Source organism: Motacilla alba, chromosome 9, assembly GCF_015832195.1.
Source record: "Motacilla alba alba isolate MOTALB_02 chromosome 9, Motacilla_alba_V1.0_pri, whole genome shotgun sequence".
NCBI lineage: Eukaryota > Metazoa > Chordata > Aves > Passeriformes > Motacillidae > Motacilla > Motacilla alba.
This window is the reverse complement of record NC_052024.1, coordinates 18,994,923-19,018,066: the sequence shown is the minus strand read 5'-3', so window position 1 is coordinate 19,018,066 and position 23,144 is coordinate 18,994,923. Positions and strand designations below refer to the sequence as shown.

At 45.0% G+C, this 23,144-nt stretch overlaps 1 protein-coding gene across 5 annotated transcripts in view; it reads left to right on the top strand.

The window, feature by feature from the left end:
• KCNMB2 (potassium calcium-activated channel subfamily M regulatory beta subunit 2) overlaps positions 1-23,144 on the top strand; it is a 138,824-nt gene that overhangs the window by 40,076 nt on the left and 75,604 nt on the right. The window contains exon 1 of one of the 5 annotated variants that reach the window (XM_038145702.1): positions 2,844-3,776. The exons of 3 other annotated variants lie outside the window; for them this stretch is intronic. The gene's annotated coding sequence lies outside the window, so the exon portion shown is untranslated. Of the gene's footprint in view, positions 1-2,843; positions 3,777-23,144 lie in introns of those variants that run through there. One more of the 5 variants, XM_038145699.1, reaches the window with a different exon arrangement.

The following is a 23,144-nucleotide window of genomic DNA, read 5'->3' as shown; positions in this document are numbered from 1 at the left end:
TGGGAAGTGACATCAACAAGGTTTCTTGATACTTTTTTTCATTTAAATGACAAAGGTGAGATTAATGCTTGCTGCCGAGATAATTGTTAGGAATTTATCTTCCCCCACACTGGACTCATCCTTTTTAGGGAATAGCTGCCCTCTGCAAAACTCAGGTCTGAGTTCAGGCTCCTCAACACCCAAGAGTATCTAAATGTGCATGACAGAATTTGGCTGTTTCTGGAGGATCCTTTTTCCTGCTAGACTAATTTCACTGGCACTGTGGTTATACATCCTGAACACAGCCTGTTACCTGTCGTGCACACCACACCTGCAGCCCTGCCAGGCTAATGCTGCCCTGAACACTGACACTCTACAGAGACACCCAGCATGGAAGAGTCATCAGCAGAGCATTCCTGCAATTCCTTTAATACACAGCTCACACCAAGTATCTATGGATTAGTGAGGCTGCCTGCTGCTGTTTCAAAAAGACTCAGCAAGTGGGTAGAAGGAATGCTGTCTGATAGGTGTGCAACTTCAAAATATACTCATACTGTTCCTAGAGAATTTGTGGCCACAGGAGGAGAAAAGGTTATTGTATGTGCAACCTGAAGCTTTAATTGTATCATGTCCTTTCTTTTGCAAGTAGAAATGTGCATTTGTAACTGATAGTTACACTTTCTAGTTACGTATCTATAAAATTCCTGTTATAATGAGGATGACTCATAATGAAAGGATGCATTAGTTGCTCTGCTCATTATATTATTTGGCATACTTCAACATGCAAACTGCAAACCTCCTAAATTCCGCCTGTCCTTCATCCTCCTTGGCCATTTCCCAAGTACTGGTCAGAAACTGATGAAGGCATTGTAAATTGTTGCACTCCTTTGCAAGCAAAGGGTTTTCTCAAATAGGGTCCACTGCTGTACAGCTGAGCAGCAATTTCCTCTGCTACAGAATAGGATTTTCCTGATGGAAGGCAGAGTGGAAGCACATGTGAGCCCTCTGCTTCCCTGGACAATCCAACTTTACAACATTCATACAGGGCAGGAAGGCAGAAAATTGGCGTACCTGATCAGATCACCACTCCTCTGCTCCCTGGATCTTCTCTCCAGCAAGGAGCAGATTGGTGTGCCAGAAAAACACAACAGCAGTAGAGCCATGGTAAGGACAGGGAGTACAGCAGTCCCATCACTGATGGCAGCTGCTGTCGCTGCCCAGTGATTAGAAAAAGCCTGAGGAAAGGGGGAATATCATGGAATCTCTCCCTAAGACTGTTCATGTTAACAGATCAGCCCCAGGAAGATCTTTCTGGTCATTCCCTGCCTACACTGCACACCTTGAACAGTTTATTCCCCCTTCAAACACTGCCCAAGGTAAGAACCTCTCCTCTCCATTCAGTCACACAATTCTCACAGGCAGTGTCACCCCCTGACCCCCAAGTCTGAGTGGCTTTAACTTACTGGGAAGGACTGAGGCATCTGGGATCACCCTGGCAGAGAGATCCATGAAGGAGGGGGAACTGGGAGAGCTTTTTATGAATCTTCTCATATTCAGCATACACAGCTGGGAAACTGTGAACCTGGGTGACAACTACCACCTGCTTTAACCTGGTATTGAACATTCTTGTGTCCAGTTCAGCACTGAAATCTCTCACAAGATCATCACCAAAGTCAGGACTCCTAGACCTGGGCATCTCCAACCAGACTCTTATGTCTCTTGAACTGCTGTGTCATCCCACTTACAAATCAATGGCACAGTGAGACCCTTACTGAAACAGAAATATATTTCTTGTGACAATGAGATTTTTTTCCATTTCTTTATCTGCCTTAAGGTGAATGAAGGGCACATGAAAGATGCAAGATAGGTGGCACACAAAAAAATTTCTTTAAATTATTCAGAAAGCAGGTATTGTTCAGTCAGCCTTGCTATCAGTCAGCATGTAGTTACCCACCTTGAGATTCCTGCCTACAAAATTCAAAGTTCCCTTTGCTGCCACCAGTTCTGGGAAAAGCTTCTCACTGTAAACTGAGAAACAAATCTGGAGCCTTGAGCCTTCCCCTCCAACCCACTGACTGTGTAAGGAGCAGTGGGTGAAGAGGGAAAGGGAGGATGTCCAAGAGCAACAGCAAGTGCAGGCATGGGAAGCACAGAGAGAAAAGGCAGCTCTGTTAGGAGCAGAATTGATTCAGAAGCAAACATCATGCTCGTGGTCCCTCCAGATGTCCCCATCCATGGCTGCCTTGCACCAGCAACAAGCTTGCTGTCACTCATAGTTTCAGTGAAGGCCGATGAAGAAGGAGGAGAGACCAGTGGCCCATGCTATGCACAAACACTGACTTGCTGTTTGGTAAAGCAAATGTGCCATTAGCCCTGTCCTAACCCTTTCCTTCCCAGAGTCTGAGGCAGTCATAGCTGGGGTTTCACTGTGATCTGCTTTCCTCCTTAATCTCTCCCAACACCATTCGTTTCTGAGGTGTCTCCTGAATGGTGTTGTTTTCATTTAGAGCCAAGGGCTGTGAACCAGATGATACTAAAAAAACAGGCAGGTGTGGAACAAGCAGCAAAAGAACCAACTTCTCACTTGCTCTGTCCCAGCCCGCCTTAGCTCCAGGGTGCCTGTGCCTCTCCTGTCCTTCAGCCCATGTGTGCCACTGCTGCTGGCAGAGGCACCTCTGCACTGGTGGCTCCTACTTTTGCCCACTGGGGACCATACTGGGATCAGCAACACCAGTGATAGCAGATGGTAACAAGCCTTTCTGCAGCTTGACCTGGGCTGGTCATTAACTGACCACCAAGAAGAAAGAGGCTCCAAGATCTCTGCAGGGCACAAATATCTCTGAGCCGGGATTTGGTGATTAGCACAGCTTTACTGAGAACAGCAGTGTCCTGTAGCATCTCTCACCACCTCTTTTTGAACGTTGTGCTTTGGTCTTGCATTTCTTCTGTCCACCATCATCCCAGGTGCTGCTTACTTGGAAGTTTAGAGTGATTGTGAGTCCCCACCATCCACAAACAGCATTTTGCCTCTTGAGAAGCGCAGTGTACATCTGTGACTCTGTGCACACAAAGCACAGCACGGTCCCTGCATCCCCCTCGTTCTCTTTATGCCACAGCTGCCTCGCAGAGTTTTAAGAACTTTCAGCTTCCAATCGCTACTTCCCCCAAGTCCTGCGCCAGCCTCAGCTTGCGGCGGGGGCGGATGCTGCCGCTTCCTCTGGCTGCTCGCATCAGCCGCGAGAGCTACGGCACCTTCCATTCCCGGAGGGATTTGCTCTTTAGTTTCAAAACAATGTGTGAAAGCCTGCTCTGCAGAAACAGTAGCCTCAGTAAGTTTAAGGATGACTGAAGCCGTTTCCTCTCCCAGGGAGGTTTAAGAACTACGGAGGGATGAATGGGGTTAGACCTATCGCTGCGTTCCTAGCAGCCATCCTATTACAGCCCTGAACAAAAGCAGGAACGGCATGTCTAGCCTAGGTTAATAAACCCTACGGAGTGCATGCCTAAAAGCACTACGAAACAGCCTTAAGTCAGCTGGAGAAAACTAATTTCAAGCATGGCTGTCTAGTGTGCCTGTCATTCCTATCATCCTTCCAAACTATTTCAGACATTTTGAGCAGCGAGTACTAAGCGATGAGTTAGCAGGGGTTGTGACATTAATGCTCCAAAAAGGTTCAAGCACCGGGAGGGAACGATGACAGCACTTCACAACCGGTGGCAGTTCGGAGGATTCCGCTGGATCTCTGTTTGCTAGCAATTAGGCTTCGCTTCGGAGGAAGATGTGACAACTATCGGAGGTAGGATTTGCACGGGAAACAAAGGGAGCTGTTGCTGTTGGGTGCCCGCTGTCGGTGCCGCTCCCCGGCTTGCCGAGCGCGGCCAGGTGCGGCGGCAGCGCCGGGGAGGGCTCGCTGCCATGGGGGGAGAGCCGGGGGTGGAAATGCCGCGGATAGTCCTGTGTTTTATGGCAGAAATACTGTGGACAGTCCTGTGTTTTATGGCACAAACGCCCCGAGGACAAACTGGCTCAAGCCTCGCTGCCTGCTGAGTGTGCATTCCACGTTGTTCTTCCCGCGGAGTAAAATACATAGAGGTCATGCAAGAAAACACTTCACTCCTTTCCTAGCCAGCCAGCCCGGCTGTTTCTGACATGGGAGAAGGGAGAGGGGGAAGCTGCCCTAAAATGAAAGGGGAAGAGGAAAGCTATGGAGCCTGAAAGATGAGGGCGATGTGCTATTAATGTGTAAAATGTGTGTGGAGTGCCACCGATGTCACTTGAAAGGGGGAAAACATTGGCGGGGGAAGGTGGTGGGAGGAATTTGCCGGGTGAGGAACTCCTTAGGTTATAACCTATTGCAAAAGAAGGCGTGATGAGTCCATCCATTTTGCATAATCAAAGCTTTCTCTACGCTGTTGGCATTGTTTTGCTGGACGAGAAATGTAGTTTCAGACAGAAAAAGGCACGATTTCCTCCCGTGTCACTGCCAGCCCCCTGACACCCTCCTCCCCCTGAGAAACCAGTGTAGGAAGGATGTACACAGCGTTTAGCTGGATGCTGAAAGGGCTGTGAGCAAGGGCTGAGGTGGAGAATGAACACTCACTAGGATAACAGGAAGGCTTCCCCTGGAAAAAGCTTGTTTCTTCCCAGCCAGAAGTCCAAGAGGTGACAGGCAAAGTTAGAAGCCTCATGTACTTTTTTATGATGTGCCAGTTTAGCATCACTAGGCAAGAGAATGTCCAAAAATCAGAGTCAGGTCTGCCTGGCCAGCCAGGGCAGTGGGGTCTGCAGGGGGTCCTGGGCAGGGCTGGCTGTGAGCTCCTGTTTTTGTGTGCGTGACCCTCACCAGGATGAGCAGCAGGAACATAATGAATGAAAATCATATTTCCATGCATATGCAGAGCCCTTATCATTCGGCGTGCTTGATCTGAGTGCGATGTTCCCTGGGTTGATGAATTGTTTCAACTCGTTCATTAAAGTTTCATTCCCAAACAACAGAGGGACTTCAGAGTGAGTGGTATTTAGTAACAATAAAATGTTCTGCTTGTGGAGATGCTTCTCACAGGACCCATTAAAAATTGCATGTAAAGAAGCTGAGAGTCATATCTTGCAGCAAGAGGTATGGAGTCACTTGCTGTGCTAAATTTTCAAATTAAGGTTATGATACCCTTTTAAATCTACTTTAATGTGGATGTCACTAAGAATACTTTACAATACTGTTGCCAAAACCTCACAGCTTCAATAATTCTGTTAGACTGGTTGTTTTCATTAAATCTTCATCAGAAAAAGAATTCCTAAATAGCAGGGACTTACCAAGTAATTTGAATTTACTCATCCTAACTAATGTTCTCTTTAAGGCAAACTTCAGTGCGTTATATTGCATTGTAAATAGGTTGAGATATAATTCCTTTTAAAACAAAACACCAATGACAATTTAACAGCAAAAGTGCTTTCAGTCTAAGTGAATAATGGTTGTGCCAAAAAGAAGCAATATTGGATCAGCAATTGGTAAGAATTCCTTTTAAGAAACATAAATATTCCCCATTTGATCCAAGCCAACAACTTTTCAGTTAACTGCATTACTTTGCATTGCAAATTTGGGGGGAAATCATTTCAACCTGTGTTATGTACTCTACTGAGTACTTAAAGATAACAGTGAAAACTTTCTTCCAAAGAAATTGTTGTAGCAGTTTGCAGTATGGATCAAAGAGTTATTACACAGAGATATGAAATCTGTGCCAGAAATGAGCAATGCATGCAGAAATCAAGTATATGGTTTTTCTTCTCCATCTCACTTTTGTCCAGAACCTTAGACAATTTAACTTTTTTTTTTTTTTTTACTGCAGTGCCTCTCTGAGAGAAGGGTCTGAAAGGGGTAAAAACCATGAGGAGGTGGAGACTGTGTTCAACCTGTGCCCGGACTTCTCTGGGAGACTTGTGCAAATCCCTCAGCATCTCTGGGAAATGGGCAGTGCAACAAGGCTAATGTGGTAGTGATGCAATGGAAATACACACAGTGGTGCTCAGGGACTGAGGCTGAACACAGAGCTCCAGACAGGGCAAAATGCAAAGCCAAACTGTGTAGCAGAAGAAGGTCAACGTTTCAGGCATTTTCAGCTGTAAAATATGACACAAGGCAAATCCCATGATCCAAAATTAAATCTGCTCTCAAAACTATCCCAGACAAATTGGCCACTTAGAAAAACTTCTGCCAGGACCAAATACCCACTCATCTGAGAGCCTGTCAGAAGTGACTCCAAATCTCCCATCATTCCATCAATGGGCAGCAGATAGTGAGGCAAACTGTATCAGATTGATTCAGTGTGCTGAGGAAGGATTTCCCTGCTTTCTTCAGAAGCTCAATGAGTACTTTTTGCCATGAATCTCACTTGTCCTTTCTGTTATGAATTGCCTGTGGAGGTCATGCAATTTTCTAATTTATTAGTTTGATATTATTTAGGGCTTTCTCCAGCAAAAAACTTCTTGGCTTACAGATCTTTTGGGAGTGGCAAATGTTTGCAAATTCATCCTGTGTTGCTTGGTTCAGTCCTGTGGTGTTCCCTGATTAGCTGACTTGTGCAGCTAACTGGCAGAAAACGAATTGCAAATTTCACAACCAAGGGTTCTGTTTCATACTGGATTTGCATCACACTCAGTCAGGTTTAAAATTCATGTCTTGCAAGTATTCATACCAGCAACACATAAGCACTGAAGTGCTCCCACCAGACAGATGTGAGAGCCAGGTTAAACAGCTTTCAATTTCATGTGAATATTCATGAAAAGCGCTTGGATTCCTGCAGATCTGTTAAAATGAATAGTGGGCATCATCCATCGTGCACTGCATGGGCCGTTCTCTCACAGCACTTGCCTTGTCCCCATGCTCTCCCCAACTCCAGAGTAAGTCCACAGTGCCAGTGGAAACTGTTCAGCCAATTTAGAAAGAAAAAAACCATAACGGAAATTTATAAATTTTCCACATTATAACCTCTCCTGTTGTGCCTGTCTTGCACATTCTGTGACACAAGGACAGCCAACAGGGAGGAAAGCAAGGCAGCATCAACAGTGAGGGCAGGAGAAAACACTGAAAGAGGGGAAAAATAAGAGTGACTGGCAGGAGGAGGGATCAGTGGCACATGGAGCACATGGAGCAGGTACAGAGGAGGAAGGAAAGGGAACAGCAGGAACACCTAATGTACGATTTTTAACAGTGAATCTAGCTAATTTGGGTCATTAACCTCAAGGTCTGTGGTCTTACCAGACTCAGCTCATGGCTAGCTCTAGAGACGTTAATCCCAATCCTTCCCTCTGCTCACCAGAATTGCCACCAAGCGAGGGGGACAGAGTTTATTTTTTGTCACGCAGGGGACTGTTAACATGCCAGGGAGATATGGAAGAGTTGTGAAAATAGCAGATGAGAAGAAAACTAACACCTGAGGTATGGTTTAAAAGCAGTCAAAACCAGCTGGGCGAGGAATTTCTGTCAAACGTATTTCCTCACAGACACAAAAAAAATTCAGCTGTCAAAACACCAAGCTTTTACTCAGAAACAAACTGAGGGGAGAAGGTTATAGAACATGAATATATTTGCCTTTTGAGATATTTTTGCACTGTACTTATGTCATATAGGAGGAAACCTCACGTCTCCCACTGAGTGAGCTCTATTGTCCACGTACTTTATATAGAAAGCCTGGTTTGAGCTAAATCAACAGGGTTGCTAAGACTTCATAGAGGCAACCAGCAGTTCCACCCCCATCAGATGGCCCCTTTTTGCCTTTTGAGCGATTTTAAAGTCCAATGATCCTAGATATCCCTTTTTATTCTAAAAATAGAAGTGGGCCTAAATTGCAAGTGCTGTGAGTCACATAGTAGAGTCACTACAGGCAACACATGTGTATTCATATTCTGTCAGGACACACATAACACCAGACTGATACAGCCTGGGGAGAGCAAGAGAATGAGAAGAATTAGAGGAACTAAAATCTGAGCAAATACGGAGAATATTTGCTAGGACAAAAACTGACTCAATATAATTTGGAATTAAATCCTAACTTGAAATTCCCCCTAGATACTGTTAAAACTCCTATTATGTCTTCAGATGCTTTTTCTTTCTTAATACAAAGCTATCCTGCTACCCATAAATAACTTTCATCTCTGCTTGTACCAAATGGGATGCCCCAGCCACTCACAGGCAATTTTGCCTGAATTCAGTGTTTCTCCCACTCTGTGCCACTGCCAGAAGGGTTGTGAAGACCAGAGTAGCCAAAGAGCATTTGTCTCACTTCCCCACTTCCCTTCCAGAGGCTCAGAACAAAGTTTCTGCTTCAGCCCAAAGTGATTCATCTCTCCAAGGCTGCCATCCTGGTGGGACCCCTCCATGTAGCCCTGTCTCTTTGTTTAGGTGTGATACCAAAGGAGGGATGAGAATAAGAAGTGCCTGCCTTAAAGAAGTGCTGCAGAAAACATCCCATATACTTGGCTAGGTTTTATTTGTGGGCAAGCTATTTTCCACCTCAGCAGAGTGGTACTCCTCACTGACAGCCATTAGTTATTTGCAAATTTAGTTAGGCATTATAAATGTCAGGCTCCTGGGTGCATAAATAATATTTCAGAGTAGTAACCTCAAATAAGTCAAACTAGGAAGGGTGAGAAGATCTGGAGTATGGTCCCTTTGGGACCCAATCCACTTCTAATTAATATCTGGTACTTAAAGCATAACAGCCCATGGTTAAATCAAAGTCAGAGGGAATAAAGGAATATTAAATCCTCCTGGAGACCAGTGTCCAGGTGATCCTCAGTACAGCTGCCAAATACACTGCCTCCCTGACCTCAGTCAGGAGTGTATTGACTTTTTTTGGGGTGACAGCTCAGGGAGCCCACCAGCCCCAAGGCTGGCATTGCCCCTTGTTCTCTTGTTGCCTTCCCATTCCCAACTAGCCATCCACTCCTGCACCTTCCAGGCTCTCCTGGCCCTCCAATCTCATGGAACATCCTGAAAACTGCGCTTTGGTCTTGACTCATGTGTCCACTTGGGAGTCAACAAACTCTGGAGCTGGTGCAGGAGAAGAGCAGAGTCAGGTGCAGGCACAGGGAGCAAGGAGCAGCCACAGTCCTGGCACAGCTGAACACCCCTAAATTGCTCTGCCTTAATGACCTGCAGAAACAGGCTTCAGAGAGGCACAGGCTGACCACAGCAATGTGTTGCAGAGCCCAGGGCTGGCTGGCTGAAGGGCAAAGAAGGACAGCAGTGTGCCTGCACTCACTGCTCTTTGATCGTCAGGGCCCATCTGGTTATTGACGAGCCATTTTTAAGCTTATATGTGGAATTCCAGAGCTGCTGTTGAGGTGATAGGGGAAGAATTGATTCAGCTGTGAAAACCAATCTGTGGAGATGGTGTATGGAGGGCTGGTGTGGTTTGGCAAATTAACTGCTCTGGAAAATAAGAGTTTTGGGAAAAAAATTTGAGTGGAAAGCATCACATTAACTAGGACATCTTTTTATTCCCTCAACAAAGAATAGGCTTAGGGAGCAATAACCCATGGAGAGAACAAAGGAAGTTCATCTGTAACCATAGCCTTTTATTAACTGGAGAATATGCAAATGAAAGGTCCCTTGATTCTTAAAAACCACTCTCAGTGGTTTTCTCATCACTCTCAGTGATGTGTCAGGGTATATAAAAAATTTCAGATAAATTCCCCCTTTTTGTTTGCTTCCATATAGCAAGTTGATCTGGGTGTCACTCTGCTCTTTAAAAGCTTTGCTGCTCTCCTAATTATTAATTGCATGAAACACATATTCCCCCATCTTGCTAAAAGGCATCACGGGACAAGCTCTCTGGGTATGAAATATCCCAAGAAGTCCAAAGCAAGACCTCTTTTGGTTGAGTTTAATTAATATGATCCCGTATTTTGTGTGCAGCTGATTTGGAAGGATTTTGTCACAGGTAAACAAGCTTTGGGGAAAAAAAAAAAGCTTTTATCTCTCCTTGCTTTCTGTTTTAGTCATATTTCAAGTGGATTAGTATAATCTTTCCTCGGCCAAACTCCACAGCCAGTCTATTCCATCATTGTTCTAATTTTATGAAAGGAAATGACTAAAAGCAATTAATTAAAAAAAACTCCAGAGATGCATATGTGAATGTGCTTTTTCACTAAAAATGCAAAAAAAAAAAAAAAAGCACCTCTGCATTTAAAAACAATTTATCTGGTGCATTAAGCATGATCAGGATGTCTTTGTTAGGTGCACCTACCTTTTGATATTTCCCCACATAAATATGCTCATTGTGTAGAGATATCTGCAGTAACAGCTCAGTCAGAGAGGAGCCCCTGTTAAAGCAGGTTTGAGTTTCAGGTGGGTTTTAATTTTCTTTTTTCCTGTGTGATAAAGTTGATTGATTTCAAGTGAGGAGTCTTCCCCTGCTGGGACCGGAGCTGTCAAAAGTCATCACTGAACCTGCAAAATTCTGTCATAACACCAGAAGCCCAAACTCTACTCCAGAACCATCAGAGTTCAGGGAAAATCCCCAGTAATTGACAAGTCAGGTTTTCTTAGCAAACATATTCTGCCAGCCTGAGCCATTATTTCTGCACACACAGGCACCCACCTGGGGGGCAGTGCTAACACAAGGAGTAAACTCCATTGACATGAGTGAATTCATCATCACTAAGATGACACAAGTGGCTTCACACTAAAACCTTGGACTAGGCTATTCATAACCCTTCAGATCCATCAAAAAGGCAAATTCCCATGTTGCAAAGTGTATTTGATTTCCGTGGAATCAAGTAAAACCTCTGAATTTCCTTGAATTCAGGGGGAGGGATAAGTCAGAGCTGTTGACCCCAAAGCTGTGCCTGCCCTTAGTAAAACATCTGAGCTGTGAATGCAGAGAAGTGCTGGCATCCAGAGCCAGGTGCAGAGGTTCTCCTGGCAGGGCAGGAAGAAGTTTCCTCTGCAGAGATGCTCCTGCTCTCTGGTGAGTGTTCATCCAGAGTCAATGCAGCAGCCCTGCTCATCTGCAGGATCACTTCCCAAGCAGTTTAAATATTCCTAGGGAGGTTCCTAGGTATAACATACCCTGCTTCTTTCATTGTGACAATTTGAAGAAAAGGTATTTCCTGCCCTTCTTTGCTTTTCTCTTCATTTATACCCTTTCCAGCCTCCATGAAACACGCTGTTTGTCTACCCTTTCCACCCTCCATTCTCTTGTCTCTATTTAAAACTCTCACATACCACAGCCTGCTGGTCACTAGCCAGGTATCCAGATGGTATTTCTGCACCACATTGATAGGTGCCTTAGAAATAGCAGGGAGAGAGGGGGGAAAAATATCACTGAAGACTTCAGATGCTCTTTTTGATAAATGGCAATTGTAGATCTAATTAGCCAGTTCCATCCTTTTGAGAAGCTGGGGAAACAACAACAGTTGCAGTCCCACAGAGCAAACACACCAGGACACGTCTCTCACTGTCAGGTTTTAGCTTTCCCCTCAGAGCAGTGTCAGACAATGTCCATCTGTCCATCCTTCTTCTGTGAGAGACACCAGGTTCTGTCAGGGCTCGAAGGTTTGTCTCAGAGCCCATCACCCTCCTGCCTCAGCACCGCTGCACTGTGTCAACTGCTTTTATACAGACAACTGGTTTCCAGAATAAAGAGCAAACACTGCTCACCTTAATTGCATGAGCATCCCTCTGGCAGTAATCAGGCTAATTGCTTCAGTCAGGCCAGCAGGACTTGGCTCTAAATCAACCACCAAAATGATTATAGCATAAGTGCAGGAGTTCCTTTACAACTCCAAGGCCCACTTGTTAAACATTATTTACACCTCAGAAACACTGGTTCTCTCTTCCATTTTATCAGGAGAAAGGCAGAAAGGTGCCAGAGGCACCTGTGGGAGTGGGGGCTGACCGCACCCCAAATGCAGTGACAGAGGAGACAGGTCTCCTTCCCCTTTGCTGAAATGCCATGAGAAGTGTGCCCTGGGGAGCTCCCAGTTGCATGTCTGGGAATCCCAACATTTCCCTTAGGAAAAGCACAAAACTGCAGAGCAACCTGCCAAGAGGGGAACCATTGTCTGAACCTGCTGTAGCTGCATGTTTGACTTACACCTTAAAGCATGAGCTAGCACATCCTTGAAAATATTCAACTTGCCCAATCAAATGGAGAGATGCTCTCTTTACCAGCAGAAATTTCTAGAGGCTGTCTAAAATCCTATGAAGCAATTGGTGTGCATACTGTGGCAAATATTTTAGCATAATACAGAAGTTCCAGCAGATTCATTTTAGCAGTTTGTGCTGGAGGGGACAGGGAGTGAAAATCCCCAGAGCCAGCTGGTACACTGTGCTGGACATTCCCAAACCAAGGGAGCTGGGCAAGGACCTGACTGGAAAGGCTTAAAATCCCATTTCCACCCAGAGGTATGCGGGACAGGACCAACTTTTGAGGGTGACATCTTCAGTCTGTGTTTTAGAGAACTGTGCCTTTAAAATGGACATTTTGGCTGTTTCCATACCCCCAGCCTCAGGAAGAGCCCAGGCTGGGCTGTAGTTTTTGGCCTGTCCCCAGTGCAGAGTGTGACCCACAGCTGGAGCAGCAGCTGCCACTCAGCTCCACAACCCTGAGCTCTGGGGCCTTGAATTAGAATCCCCATGGTTTATAGAGTGCAGGGGCCCTGAGGGTTAGGGTGGAGCTGAGCAAGGGGACAGGGGGACCTCGTTCACCACCTACAACCTGCCTTGGTCCTCTGAGCTGCTCAAATCTCCTAGTGCAGCTAAAGCTTTTTTCCTAAGCAGTTCCAGGCTGCTGCCTCCCCTCTTAAAAAAATCTTTACACGTCTCTAATCATTTTTACTGTCAATCTCTGCACTCTTTTTATAACCATTTAAGACTTTATGAGATAGGATGACCAGAAATGAAAAAAGATTCTGAGGATAGAGCATGCAATTGATTTATGTTAATGGCACTGTAATAATATTTTCAGTGTTTGATTTCTTTTTCATTCTGTACACAGCTAAAATGATGATTACTTTTCTATACATCTTTCATTTATTGAACCACCACTTTCGTTGGGCTCCACAAATTTGTTCTCAGGTCTGTTTCCAAAGCAGTTAAAATATAATTAATTTTAAATCTGCCAACACATAAGAAGTTGAGGTGATTCTCTCCAATCAATCTTACTAGAATTCATCAATGAATTTCACCAGCTGTCATGCTTCTTGTGCATTTGTCTTTGTAAAGCTCCTCTGACTTCACCAGCTTTGACACCCTTAACAACTGTTAATGCTAAAAAAAACTCCCACTCTGTAATTTCTATCGAACCACACCATCAGCCTTAGAAGTCCCCCAGATGAGCATGAATAAATGTCATAGTCACCTGTGACAGCAGCTTCAATGATTTTAACATTTTTTACAGCAATAATTTTCATCTCTTATGCGCAAGTCAGAGACACAAAAGTGAAGTGTGCCAAGATATGCTGGAGTTTATTAAGGGAATCAGAGAATAAATGTCTTTGCTTAATTTTGCTTTCATAATAGATTCTGTCTTGAAATATTAGGTGTCAAATCACCTTATCCTAAAAGGATTAGAATATGAAAAGCACTTCTCAGTGATGGGGGAGTAAACCCTGACTGTGTTTGCGATGGAGTTTGATAACCCAGAGAAGGGATTATACAGGACAGTGTCAACAATATCCAGAGACCGATCACAAATAGGATTTCGATCTTGTTTGTCAGCTGAAGATGAACAAAAACCAGCCCAATTCTCATCTCAAAGTTGATACAAAATCCAACACAAGTATTTCATCAGAGGCCTGACAAAGCCACTTGCCTTTCTTCTATTTATTACAAGGTGGTTGTGGCCCTGCCTTATTCTGACTGGTGGGAGACAGAAATACAGAATCACAAATTTGGGATATGTTGGAAGCTGGAAACACCAACAATAAAAAACATTTTATCTTCAAAGAGTTGCCAAAATTAAGGGCTACATTTTTCAAAGCAGCTCATCATCAAGAGCACCTTCAGACCTCCCTGGGAAACAAATGAGAGCAGGGGCACTGGTCTTTCATTCCCAGCCTACAAAGCAACTAACAGCCTTCACACCTTCCCTGCAGGCTGGAGATGTGGCCAAGGGATTTTATGTTAAGGGATTTCACAGTTGCAAATGGTGTCACACAAACCTGTTCTGTAGGTGTCACCTAATATCCAAAGTCTCTGTTTTTTGGGATGAAGCACTGGCATCACTAACTGCTGCAGGCACAGGAGGCTGGATGTGCTCAGCTCGTGAGGCTGTGCAGCAGCCCTGGCATGGCTCCATGCATGATACATAACACAGAGGAGTTACCCCAATAGCCAGTACAATTTTAGCTAATTGACATATTTATTATTAATGTGTGTGACACCATAGCCAATTAAAGCCTCGTGTTGAGCCAGGTGGAAGACAAACATGGAGCCATAAAGATCAATTAAATGCATTTAGAAGGTTGCACGTGAGTGCAACGTGCAGCCCAAGGAGGTGCTGGGCCATGAGCCAGTGTGGTGTGTGAACGGGGGGGGGGCTGCACAGACCCCAGCACCTCAACATCACACACACACACCTCCTCTCTTGCCTGCCTCAGCCTCCTGGAGGCAGATTTCTGAACTCTCTGATGTGAGCAGCAGAGAGGAATGAAAGATTGGGACAGTAGCAGTGCAAGTGAATTGCCCTATCACAGGTACTGAATGATGATTTTGCAGCTCTCAGAGGCTGGATGGGTGATAAGTAATGCCCTGGGGTGGAGAGAGGGAGAGCAAAGTCGGGCTAGGAAAGTGAAAGGCAGGGGGATAATTAATTAGAGACTACACCATTTTCTAGCTCTTTCTCGCTGGCAATTTTTTTCTGGGTTGTGTGTTTACAGCAGCACAGTAACAGGACCATCAGCTTTTCTTTCAAAGAGCTGGTTACCTGCCAGTAAATTGCACTGCATAATAGCACAAATACAGCAGAATGACATTTTCATTCATGAGATTTCATAGTAACTGCAGAAACAAACCTCCCCTCTCTGAAGCTGTGACTGCTTTTCAGATTCTCAAGCTCTCATTTCCCAGGACAGCACTTTTTCCCTATTTCTGTGTTTTTTTCATATGTTATATTTCTGACTTTCACGTGCAAATTGACGAGGAAATATTGCTTATCCAAATGGAGTTCCTTCTCCTCTCTAACTCATCTTTTCCATCTATAACTCATTTTATTGCCAGACATGAAAAAACAGCTACAAGTTATATGACAGCATCTCCCCAGCTCCTGAGATTTCAGATGTGTCTTGTGCTGTGCTACCTCTTTCACTAAATCTATGTTGATAAGACAGAATATGTGTTGTAAAAGAAGTGTTTTATCACAAATTAACCCTCATTTCTTCATTCAGATTCTGGAGCTACTGTCAAATTACTTCACCTTCTGCTAACTCGTGGTTCTCTTTACTATCTATCCTCGCAATTGAAAAATCAAACTAACAGGCTGTTATATGTGAAAAGTAGTTTTTACTGTAAGAAAATGAAACATAAAAATAAATGCAGAAACCAATAAACTTCAGAAAAAGCAAGGCTACAGCTGTCATCCTTATCATCAAGAATGGCAGCAGCATCACAGCTAAAAATGAAAATCCTCAAATTCAATGTTCCCTGATGCCAGATGCTGACTGCACCAGCCCACAGGAGGAACTGACCCCTCCTCAGTGAAGGGTGTGTGTTTCAGCTGAAAAAGTGTCAGAAGAGGGATTGTATTTTCGTATTTTAAAGCAGATGAGCAAAGGCACAAAAAATTGTCTATACTGTACCAAAACACATAGGAAGCCTAAAACAAAGTTAGGAGTCAGTCTCCCAAACCCCAGCACAATGGCTAAACTCCAGCTGATGACTCCCATATGCATGGAATTGTGCCCATTTTTGCTTTGTTCTCCTGGGTCAGTGCACCTGGTGTAAGAGCTGCCACCCAAGTAAAACAAATGCCCTGCTAGATGCAATCCTGCCTTCAAAGCCAGCCAGCCTTCCGAGGAAGCTACAATAAATTCTTTAATTGGTAAACACAGGATAATCTATGCCAACAGTGGTCCTACCCCGACAGAGATTAACTTCAAGCCTTGAAGCATGAATTTTTATTGTGTTCCAAAATTTAATTTGTTAGTGCTAAATATTATTACCCAAAGCTCTCACAGACGTGCCCATTCCATCTCAGGAACTGCACTCCCATGCTGAACCAGTCTGTCACCTATTTAATTAGCACAATTGCCTGTGATGGACATTAGAGGATCACGTGAAACCCAGAGGTTTGTTGATTAATTAGTACCACAAGTTAATGAAGGAGGAGAATGGAGAAGAGCACACAGATTTTTTGACTGGTCCCAGGATTCATAAGTGAGATTATAGAGGAAGGTAAATAACACTGAAATGCTGCCAGCCTTGTTTCCCAGGATTTCTGAATTGCTTCCCCTTTGCTGTTTCCGTGCCAAGCTTTGAATTGCTTTGTGCCCAACTTCATACAAACAAATTTGCAGAAAATTCCTTTCAAAGTCTGACTTAACACTAATACAAGCAACAACCAAACGTGAAAATAGCATGTTTGAGCAGTTGGGCTATGGCTGCTCTTTCTGTGATCACTTAAATGTGGAAGAGAAACAATAAAGCCAGCTTTGCTTTTATCTCATCACAACTAAGTCCTGGATTTTAGGTGAACAGATACCAAATGCACCTAAACCTCCTAATCAGCTGCGTTTTTTATTCAAGCACACAAAACAAAGCCTAGCTTTAGGGTAGGAAGAAAAGGAAAACTTTGTTGTGTCCTTACAGGAATATTTAGGAATATTTGAACTCTCTTTTCAAGGATCATTTTTCCCTGTTACAGGTCCTAGAAACTACATAATGCTGCAGTGGAAATGAACTGCATCAGGCAGCTGAAGGAGATCTGTGACAACAAACCCATGTGGAAAACCCACTATTTTTACATGCACACTTCCAAAGTTTTTATCAAACTGGTGGGAATCAAAGCATTTGTTTTCCCCCAAGTAACTGAATTTACAAGGATGCCCAAAGCAATTCAGTGCTGAGCAGGGGAGAAGAGGTGTGCAGGTGGCCACAGGAGCAGTTCCTGGGCATCCCACCACAGCTGCTCCCACTGGGGCCATCACCTCCTGGGCAGAGGTGAGGCTGGCCAGAAAGCTGCAGGCAATTAGAGGTAATTAACCCAGCTGCAAGTCCATTCCAGGCTGCTACTAATGAGACAGGAAGGGGATGGAAGGAGACCATGAGTCCAGACTCTCTGTTTCCCTGTCTTGAGTGACTTGACAGAAATATCAGTGGGAGCATCATTTCCCCTTCCCGTGCTAAGCAAAACCCCCCAGGGTGGGAGTCACCCACGCTATTGCCCTCACCTGTCATTACCACTCCCTCTCCAGCTGCCTCCAAAAATCCCAGGTGATCCTTTGCCCCCCCTTTGGTGCATCCCATGGTCTCACCAGGAGGTTTCCTGCACCCCAAGCTCGGGCTGTGAGGGGCATTCACTGGACAAGAAGAAGGGTATGGCCAAGACCACAAACATGCTTTCTCTTAGGTGCCTCATCAGAGACATGCAGATGTAAAATAAAAGAAAAAATGAGGCAAGGACTGAGGCAGAACTGTGGTGGTTCAGGGATACCCTGCCCAGGGGGAGGCAGGGATGGCTCCCAGCCACACTCCACAGATCTCAGAGTGCAGCACTTCCCAAACCTTTTCCCTTCCACTCCCCAGCCTGAAACAAAGCTGTGTGTCATTTACCCCAATGGCAGCTGCAGCTTATTTGGGGACAGCTCAGTTTTTCAGATTTGCAGTTTCAGTCATGGACATTTAGCTGCTCTGTAAACAGGTAACAAGCTCAGGTCAGGCCAGGGCAGCTTCCTTCCCCCAGTAAAACTCTCCTTGGAGTGAATTTACTCTTGGCCTGAAAGCAGCCTTGGTAGAGGGGCTCCAGAGGCAGTAACTCAGTTATCTCTGCCCTACAACATACACAGAACTCCCCAGAAGTTGTGCTTTTTTTTTGTTCAAGAGAACAAAGATGGCACAATTCCCTCCCCCACAGGCAGTATTCTGACCCTGCCTTTTAGAAACAACAAACCATCCAAGCAAATCCCCAGAAAGGCCTTTTCCAGCTTCTCTTTCACTGTTAGACGTGTGAGCAGCACGACCCTGCTGCCAGCAAGGGTTGGCTGGGCTCTGCCCTGCCACCAGCACTGCTCTGACTCTGGTTGGGATGGAGCCCAGCTGAGGAGCCAGGGGTGCCCTGCACTGGCCACTTGTCACAGCCCAGCTCCGTGTGGTTTTTCCCCAGCAATTGCTCTGCACTCCAGCAGATAATGACCTTGGGTAGTGCAATCCATGCCCCTCCTGGCAGGCCAGCCCTGGTCACTCCCACAGCCAGCCAGGACTCTGCCAGCTCCTGCTCAGCTGTCACTCAGCCTGGCACACGCTTTCAGAGAAAAGGGTAAAAGCAGATCCCTTGGGTAGAATTACCCCTCTCTCCTTCCACCCCATTCTCCCTCGTGTGTCCTTCCCCTGACCACCTTTAGCAGCACTTGCCCCACGAAAGTGGGTGGACCTTTACAGTGCCACTCAAGGTAAGTTAAGGCCTTTACTCTTTCAGAACAATTTGCCTCGCCAGCTATTCACTATCAGTTTGCTCCAGCTAAGATTCTCCAGCATCTAAATGTCTAAAAAATGCAGAGCACTTCAGACCTGATCCTTTTCTCTCGTTAATCCCAGCTAGCAATAGAATATACAAACATTTGCAGTCCCTCCAAAGTTTCAGAGAAGGTGATAAAGCACAGAGCACAAGCCCACAGGGTAACCAAAGTCTAAGGATCAAAAAACCCCAAAGCCCACTTTCAGGCAATACCATGTCAATGCATACAACCCAGATGAAGAGGGTGGGGCTGGGCAGTCAAATATTTCCTCTTTTTTGGGCAGCAGCCTTTCCTGCCCAGCCAGCACCATGCAGCTGACCAGCAAGGAGCACAAAACGAGTCCCTAGTGCTGAGGCAGTCCATACAAGAATGACTGCAAATACAAAACAGCCAGAAAATGGAGTTGGAGGCATGAAAATGTCAGTTCAGAACTCAGTGGGGGAAAAAAAGTGTAAATCGCTCATTTTTAAGGACATGACTAGTCTCACTAAAAACTACATTTAAAGTTAAATTATCTCAACTACAGCAGAGAAAGGTCAGTTAATCCTTTTACTTGGAGCACATAGCTATTCCCTAGGATGTATTTTTTTTTCTTATTCCATGCAAGTTTTTGTATCAGAGGAGTCCCAGTCTTCAACACAATTAAAAGTTATTGGATTTTCATTTGCACTGCTGCTTTGTTCTCATCTTGCTGGAGTGAATGCAGTTTTCAGCCCCTCTCCCCCACAGCATTAATTTTTCCATTGGCTTTATGGAAGCCATCAATTTACTGCCTGGCTTTTCTCATGATTTAAAAGCATCATCTCAGTAACATTGTTATCTACCAGTCATATTTCACAGATATTGGGAAAGTGGTTTTTACTGATATCTTACTTAGCATCTGGCTGACAGGACAATTGCAGGGAAATATTGCCAGAGATATAAGGCCATTTTGTGATAAATAATGAGCTTTAAAGCTTAACAGGTTGTTTTCTTCAGAGGAAATCATAGCAGTTCTAAGCACAAAATAGCCACTTACCATACAAAGGCTGAGATGGAAAGTGCTCCTTAATGCACTGAATAAATCCTAGAGGGTGACCAAGGAACAGCTTAGCTCTGACCTGAAGGTTTTCATGGCTTCTTAAATTATCTAATTTGCCTGAAGTGAGTGACTGCTTCTGGGAGTATATGTTAGCTAATAATGCATTCCAGAGTTATTAAGGTTTATCATGTAAATCTTTATTTGAATACTTTTAAAATGCATATTACTTTCTTGATAAACTATGATGGCTCCTTAGGAGCCATTAATACAAATTAGGGTGCATACCAGATGTAGTAGAAGGCCCTATGAAAAGTACTGATTCCACATGCAGAGTAATCAGCTTCTAAATTATATTAAATACTGCAGCTGTAATGTTTTTTCCCCAGTCTCAGGAATAAGATCACTTCTTAAAAGTATTTTTTACTAAATTCATTTCCGCATAAAAAAGCCCAGTTTTCAGCTGTGCAGTCAGGAGGTGAGAAGTCACAGACTGACAAATTGTGGGGAGGGGAGGACAACCTCTTTTAATTTGTACCAGTTAGAATTCCCCAGATACTGTTCATAAATAATTTCCATAATCTAAAAGATGTGTTGCTTTTGATCAGAAACCTCCAATATACAAGCAGAGCAGACTTTCTTGGTTATTATTCTTACCTCCAGGTCCTTGTATTTGGTGCCTTTTTACACCACAGCTACCTCAGGCCTGCATAGCGAGTTCACTGTGATACATTTATTTTCCATAGTCATAGTGGGCTTAGGTTTATTCACCTCACCACACCACAGCACTGTTGCAAACATCATCCCACATGGAAAACCCTACCCTGATGCATGATAAATTAATAGGATGACAGGAAGGAAAGTTGCATTGGCTACAGCCAGTGTAAGGTCAGATCACAGCATCTTACCTTGGCCCCCTTCGAGCTCCTCCGAGGCAGAAGGGGGTTTTGAGCCAGGCACGCTCTGGAAGGCAAAACCACGGACTGTGCAAACAGGAGTTTCTGGGGAATGGTGCACTGCGCTGGGTCCTTCTGCTCCTAGCCGGAGGAGCAGGATCAGCGGCGGCTAGCTCCGACACAGCCAGCACCGGGGCACTCTCCAGAAACGCGGCGGTATCCAGTGGGCGCCTAGCTGGATCGGCAATCCGCAGCAAGGAAATAGAGCCACTCCATCCAGGGGCAGAGATCCGGTCGCACAAACTCCAGGGGATCCAGCAGGACGAAGCCAGCAGGCACGAGTGCAGGGGTTTATAAAGGGGAGGAGAAATGGGTGGAGCTGACACAAGAACCAATCGGGAAGCAGGGGGTGTGGAAAGGGGAGAGACTGACGTGGGGATGGACCAATGAGGTCAACCAGGAGGAGGGACCCCGACTCCTGAACCAATCATGCGATGGCAAGCACAGAAGGTTCCAGAAGAAAGGGAGAGGCTGCTGAGTGATGGACAGGGAGGCAGGGCGGGATCAAGGGAGTGACTTACCAGAAATGGACAATAGCAGGGGAGGAGACAGGGGATGGACACGTCTCTGGGCGGGAAGGGAGAACCAGGGCAGAACCAAAACAGCAGGGGGGATACGGAACGTACCATTGTGAACCTGAACAACGCGTAAAACCAAACAACACACCGCAACAATGGTGTCAACACCAGCTCAGCTGTAATTACAGATGGCTTCTCTAAGGGAGATATTTGCCATGAAATAAGAAAAAGAGAAAGAGCTGAGTAAAAGCATGAGGATCTGCCCCATGCTGGATGAAGCGGCCTTGTAAGCACTGTGAGTGGCGCAGGACCTTCAGAGAGTGGTTGGCACAGGTGGTGCCAAGGGAGGATGGGCTCATTTGTGTCTTGTGACAGATAGAAAAACTGGATAAAAATTGCTTTCATACAGGAAAAAGACCCAAGGATGGGTCCTATTTTGCTTTTCTAATGGAAAGCTCCCCAGACCTCTCCATGGAGTGTCCTCACAGCTCCATTCCTGCACCCTGTGCGCCCATGGCAAGTGGGGGAGGCAAGCATCTCTCCTGCCTGGATATGGGGCAGTGCCACTCTGCAAACTTCCTCAAGGGCTTGCAAAATATTGCTGGGACCAAACTGGCCATGAGAAATGGTCAAGAGAGTAACCCAGAGAGCTTCTGTAGGCACCTGGGGAGCCATAGGGTGCTGCAGCAGTCACCCACCCCACATGGTCAGCTAAATTAACAGGGGCTACAAAGCCAGGGAGAAATCTCTTTCTGTTTGAAAAACACTGCTTTCTGGTCACCAGGTACAATTTTTGCAAGCTTCTGTAGTGCCAAAACTTGGTACCAATTATGCATTTGAAGACAACCCGCTGGAAAAAAAGTTGTTGACATTCCCTGACATATTTCTGCTCATTAGGTTGCAACAGGTAGCAGGGTCTATGGGAAGAGGGTTTGTTTATGTGTTAAATCTGCAGGTATCCATCTACAGAGTCCTTTATTCATCAGTGATATATCATGCTGCTGTTGAGCACATCCTGTACACACAGATATATCTTCTTGACAGACTAAGACAGGCAGAATTTGGAGAGAAATTCTGCTTTTTAAAAACAACCTCAAGCAAACTGCCCATATCAGATTCAGTTTCCCTTGTTTATGTTTTTGAGCCCCATCTCCATCATTATCACATTCCTACTGAAACCTTGTGGTTTCAGACTTTGGCAAGTTCTGTTGAAAGATAATTGAAACGCATTAAAACCTTTTTCAATGGCTCCTTATTTCATCACAGATCAAGTGAGACTATCTGAAGGATTATTTTCCTTCCCTGCAGTTTCTATCTCTATTATTTCTTTCCGGTAATGAACCTACTTGGTCTAAGTTCAAACTTTTACCTTTTCACACCCTTTGCACAAAACAAGTTTGGTTTTACTATGGCAACCATGTATCAAAGGTAGGATCTTTTCTCTGTCTCTAGAGAGAGAAGACTCCAAACTTCTGCTTCTCTCTCCTTTAAGCAAAGATAGAAATATACGTGGCAGCAAGGCTTGTAAGATCCAGTTCCCACAGCTGCTGTTGTGAATTGTTTCTGTGTTTATGAGGAGCATTGGACAGAGGAGGCAGATGCAGTGTCAGATTAGCTCTGCTCATCTCCCAGGTGCGGGGTGGGTGGCTCTGGATGTGCTCCAGGCACAGGGGCACTCAACAAATGCTGTCACAACAATGCTGCACTTTTATTCTGTGAACAGCACTGTGAGGCACCAGCTCATTGTTGCTCCTTGCACAGTAAGGAGCATCACTGTGAAAGATTATAGCACAACTGGAGAGTATGGAGAAGGTGATAATTTATATGATAATGTCCAGAAATAACGTGTGTCCATTTGTTCCCATAAATGCTGAGACACCCTCAGAGTTTGTCTGCACAACTGTGGTCACTACACAGTCACACACAAAGGCTCTCAGCTGCCAGCACGTGTTGGCATTTCTGGGTTTTTTCTGTTAAACTGAGCAAGCATTTGATCGGAG